The following is a 5,558-nucleotide window of genomic DNA, read 5'->3' as shown; positions in this document are numbered from 1 at the left end:
TGTGTGTGTGTGTGTGTGTGTGTGTGTGTGTGTGTGTGTGTGTGTGTACGTACAATGCTTTGTATACTAGGGCTCCAATCACAGTTAAGAGCTCTAGGCACTACAAATACCCAGCACTACCTGACACATAGTTTTAATAAAGTAGTGTCAATATGTTATTGGCTTGGGAAAGATTATTTTCTCCATAGTTAAAAATTTAAAGCTAGATTCATAAAGAAACTTAAGCATAGCAATGCTGAGCATCACCACCCCTAACTTTAAGGTGCCTAGAAAAATCACTGGGATTCACAAATCTTAAGTTAGGCACTTCGACTCCCTGGACAATGAGGGGGGAGAAATAGGCACCTTAGAAAGCCAGTATGCTAGGAGGCTCCTCATCTAAGGTAGCCGGTTGGAGGTGCCAAGACAAAGGGGTGTGCGCGCTAAGCCCTCCCCTTTCTGAAAGGGGCACCTTCCCTCTGCTTGGGATTCTCATCTGCAAACCCTCTCTTGGCGTTCGGGATCTATGCTGTTTTGGCATGGCAGCAGCAGCTTCCCTTCTCATAACTTTTAATCCAGTGGTTAGCGTATTCACCTGGGATGTGGGAGACCCCCACTTCAAGTCTCTCCCCCCCGCCCAGGGATGTGGGGCAGTGCACAGGAATCTGCCACCTCTCAGGTCTGTGTCCTAGCTACAGGATATTCTGATGCAGCGGGGGGGGGGGGGGGGGGGAGCGCATCTCTCCTGCTGAAGCTGTTCCATTGCGTAGAAGTAATTTTTAAAAGTCACTGGAGTAGGAAGACTGGACTCTGGGTCATGCATCTCCCAGGTGAGTGCTCTAACCACCAGACTACAGCATCATTCTCAAGCTTGTTTTCTCTCTCTCTCTGGCCCAGCGATTCTTTCATTGTTTATCCATGAGCCATTCCTCCCACCCCCATTTTGTGTAATCTTGTCTACAGGCAGCTGGTCCAGTAGGTGAAGTCAAAACACACTTACTGGACCCGGCCCCACAGGCAAGTTAGGTGAAGGAACACCAATCTTCTCAATGTTTGTGTGTGAGCATCCAGACATCTGGGATGGGGTGGCACTGCGCATGCTCAGAGGCAGAAACATATGTGCTTAGGGAACTTGTACTGCAAAACTTTAGGTGCCAAATGATTTTAGACACTGAGTAGTGGTTTTGTGAATCCCAGTGGGGCCTGATTCTGGGATTTAGGTACCTAAAGTGGCAATTCTTTTGTGTAACCATCCCAAAAGGCCCAATCTTGCTTTCATTGAAACAACTGGCAGACCTCCAATTTACTTAATGGGAATATAAGGCCAGCAAACAGTGAAATTTTGCCCTCAATTACACCCATGCGACCACACTGACTTGTGACAGCATATGCATGTAACTGTGGGCAGAATCAGGCTTAAAGTGCAAATGTAAGCTGTTCTTGGCATTCCAATATCTTACCCTTACATTGTAGAGTTAATATTTAATACTTATGAACACTTGTATTTGCACCATTTTGTCCCGTCAACAATTTCTAATTGCCTTTTGCATCTTTTGTAATCAGATATATAAACAGCAGCATCACATTATTTTTATGTCATCTATTTTTGATGCGACACAGACTTTCAGACACAGTTTCTTTAACGCCTTGCAAACTAAGCCTGCCACAACTAATGTATTCCTTAATATATAGGTCTGAATGGTGTGCAGCATTCTGGTTTTGTTACATTACAAATGAAACTTTAAAATAATCCAAACACTGGGATTTTAAATGCAAATGTAACTAGTTTTTTTGGTTTTAATGTAACGGTATCACCAGAAGAAACTTTATAAAATCTGGTAAGCGTGTGAGGGAAATCAGCATTACTAAAGACATTTTACTGAAATTTCATATTAAAAGCCATTTTGAGTCCACTGTGTAGCATGGCTCAATCCTGCACTCAATGAAGTAAATAGCAAAACTTCCTATGACTTCAGTGGAGCAGGCTCCCATAAGTTTTAACTAATATAACAAGGCTTGGATTCTGGCAAGTATTTTACTCAACAAGTATTCCCATTGAAATAAATGGGACACTTTATGGAGGAAAGTACCTTTTGAGTGAGAGTGGCAAATCAGAAGAGGCACTGTAAAACCTGACACATATACCATCTTCCAATCTACGTGATGTAATCAGAGGTAGGTCTAAACTACAATTCTGGATCTAGCGACCTTTGAACTTTGCCTGTAAGGTGACGACCAAGGGTCTGATTCTCTTCCCACTGGCATAAATCAAGAATAACTCCATTAAGTTTTAGAGTTGCAATAGTGTAAAGCAGGTGTTAAGTGAGAGGAGAAACAGGTCCCATATCTTCATATTTGTCTGTAAAAATACCAAACAAGTCGTTGGCATTATGTATGTAAGCGGGGGAATGGTCCTGCTAGTGTGGGGAACATTCCTGGCTTCTGCACTACCCCAGTGAAATGGGCTAGCAGAAGGATCTGAGTCCTCGCTCCCACTTCTTTACCCAGAGGCCTCCCTTCCTTCAAGAAGAAAAGGAGTACTTGTGGCACCTTAGAGACTAACAAATGTATTTGAGCATAAGCTTTCGTGGGCTACAGCCCACTTCATCGGATGCATAGAATGGAACATATAGTAAGGAGATATATATGTACACATACAGAGAACATGAAAAGGTGGGAGTTGCCCTACTAACTCTAAGAGGCTAATTAATTAACATGGCTGCTACTCTGAAACCTTCCTTCAAGGACTCCCCTTGCACTCTGTCTGGCAGAGTCCTTGTAACCCCAACAAGGCTGGGCCCAGGATTCCTGGGGGGCTCAACCCCCAACCTTGCTGTGGTCACCTAGGACAGGGGCTAGGGTGTCCCCACTCCGGGGTACTCTCTCTGCACTAGACACTTCCTTGACCCACTGATCATTACATACGATTTAAAGCAAATACAGTTTATTTAATCAGCAATTAGTTTTAGAAGGAATAAGGAAAAATGGGAAAGGTTAAAGGAAAACACATCACCCCGCTCTGTGGCTGGGAACATTACAAACAGTGTCTCTGGAATGTCAGGGCAGTTTACAGTCTGTTCCTTGTAGGTCCCAGGCCACCTTCTCAGGCCCTGGCTGTGCTGCAGGGATGCTGTGGGTTGGACACTTGCTCTGGCGGTGGCCATATGCCCTCAGGCTCTAGGTGTCAGGACCCTTCTTCCCAGCCCTGTTGGGGTTACGATCCCCCTCCAAGTCTGGCCTGCAGAGCCTCTTGGCTGGGCCCACTGCCCAGGGTCCCCCTCGCTCTCCCCAGCTGCTCACCCCACTGGCTCCAGACTGCTCCAGCCCCAGCTCCACCACTCTGTCTCAGCTCCAGCTCCACTCTGCCTCAGCACTGCTGCTGCTCTGCCTCCAGCTCCCTGGGCTGCTTCTCTGGCCCCTCTGGCTCTGCTCGCTACAGCTCTGCTCGCTACAGCTCTGCTCCCAGGACAGGTCTGCACTGCAGGCTGTTTTTGTGACTCTGCTCCCAGCACTGGCCTGCTTCATGGGCTGCTTTTCTGGCCCCTCTGGCTCTGGTTGCTGCAGCTCTCCTCCCAGGGCAGGTCTGCTCTCTCCGGGCTGTGCCTGTGGCTTTGGGGGTGCAGCTCTGCTCCCAGCACAGGGTCTGCTCTCTCTGGGCTACTTTTCTGGCACAGCTCTGCTCCCCAGCTCAGCTTGGGCCCCTGCCTTCTCTTTAGCTCAGCCCCACTCTGTCTGACTCAGGCAATTCCAGCTCACATGGAGGACGGGACTCACCCTGGCCTCTTCACTCCTTGATTAGCTTGCCCACCCTGTCAATCAGACTGACCTGGAGCATTGGCCTCTCCCCATTGTTTCTGGGGACTGTCAGTTTCAGGGTCCTGATTTCCCAGCGACCCTTCCCCTTTCTTTTAGTACTGGGAGCTAGCCAACCAAAACACCCGCACTGAATGTTAGTAAGGGGGTCCCCTTACATATAGATTGAGAGGTTTTAAAACCTCTCAAATCCAAATTGAAGTCTAGAAGTAGACAACATTCATTTAGGACCAGCTAAAAGGCCAACACATATTGGAACTTATGTAAGGCGAACCTTCATTTTCCTGGCCAAGATTGCTTTTCAAAAATCAGCCCACTTATTTAGGAGCCAAAAGTTAGACTCTTACTTTTGAAAAATCTTGCTTCTGAGGTCATCTTCTTCCTGAAATGGAAGAGGACCAGTGGAAGCTTACACTTACATGAGCAAAAACCAAAGGTCTCATTGTCTTTTTCGAATGTCCATTCAGAATGTTTGAGCTATTGTTCAAAGATTTAGGATTTGGAGATTTCAAAATGGGAGGTAACACACTGATCTTGGACCATAAAAAACAGAATTCATCCCCCCCCCCCATACATTTCTAGGGTGACTGTCCCTATAAAATTGGGACATCTGGATATTTGGGGCTTTTTCTTATATAGGTGCCTATTACCCCCAGCCCCTGTCCCGATTTTTCACACTTGCTGTCTGGTCATCCTATACATTTCTCCCTCTTGATCCCCTTGTAAGGCCGCTGGATTCCTGACTGTCTCCAACTAAGTTAGGGAGGAATTTATTTTTGAAGTGGAGACTGCTCACATTGTGTTGGAAGCTGAAAGACAGTCTTATGTCCTCTGATATACTTTAGTACAGATAATGAAGGAAGGATGTTAGATCTGCTTGCTATATCTGAACTATGTTTAAATTTAGGTTGTAATGCCTTTGGGAAAGACCCTGTCTTTTCTTTGCCAGTATTGTATACATTAATAATATACCCATTTCCACCCTAAAACACAAACTCAGTCAGCTTCTTGTCATTACAGACTGGCCAACATTGGCAGGTTTAACTCTAGCATTGACAGGAACTGCAGAGAGACTTGCTCAGAAGGTTGGGCTCTTTTAGCTTGAAAGACAGTAAGCAATCAGTGCTCATCTCCACTAGCACTACATGATGGAGCTGTCCTGGTGCCTCAGAATAATGAAAAAAAGAGAGGGCTTCTTGGTAGCCAAGCACTGGCACATTGTTTTTAGTCATCTTTGGGCCATTCTACCCACAGATTTGGAGATCTTTATTTTTCCTTCACCTCCCTTTTGTAACTCTGTCCCAACAGGCAGACATAGACAAATGAGAGATGAAAATCCAGTGGACTCCATTAGAACTGTCATCTGATTTACTTCTCTATTGGTTTGTGCAGAGAACCAATAGTCCTAGGAACAAATAAAAGATTAGATCTATTTCTCTTTCAAAAGCTAGCTGAGCAACTGGAATTTCCACTAGAGCTACTAGGTCTCTTCTGTAAGGCTGCTTGGACAACTGTCCACTCTCAAGGGGACCAAAAGTAGAAATTCAGTTAGCACAAACTACAAGCCATCAAATGTTAATAGGCCAGCAGGGCACAGAGTGGTGCAGCTTGCCCTCTCCTGAGCACAATTCTTCCAGGTTTAAAGCTTGGGAAGAGAAATTCACACTGGGGAAACAGGCAGGAATGCAGGTGATGCTCTTATCAGGTGGCTCAGCTCACTTCTGACCAGGGTCCTATAAGATCCCTAACTAGCTAGGAGAGGCTGC

Source organism: Terrapene carolina, unplaced genomic scaffold (genome assembly GCF_002925995.2).
Source record: "Terrapene carolina triunguis isolate 2854851 unplaced genomic scaffold, T_m_triunguis-2.0 Scaffold88, whole genome shotgun sequence".
NCBI classification, from domain to species: domain Eukaryota; kingdom Metazoa; phylum Chordata; order Testudines; family Emydidae; genus Terrapene; species Terrapene triunguis.
This window is presented reverse-complemented; position numbering follows the sequence as displayed.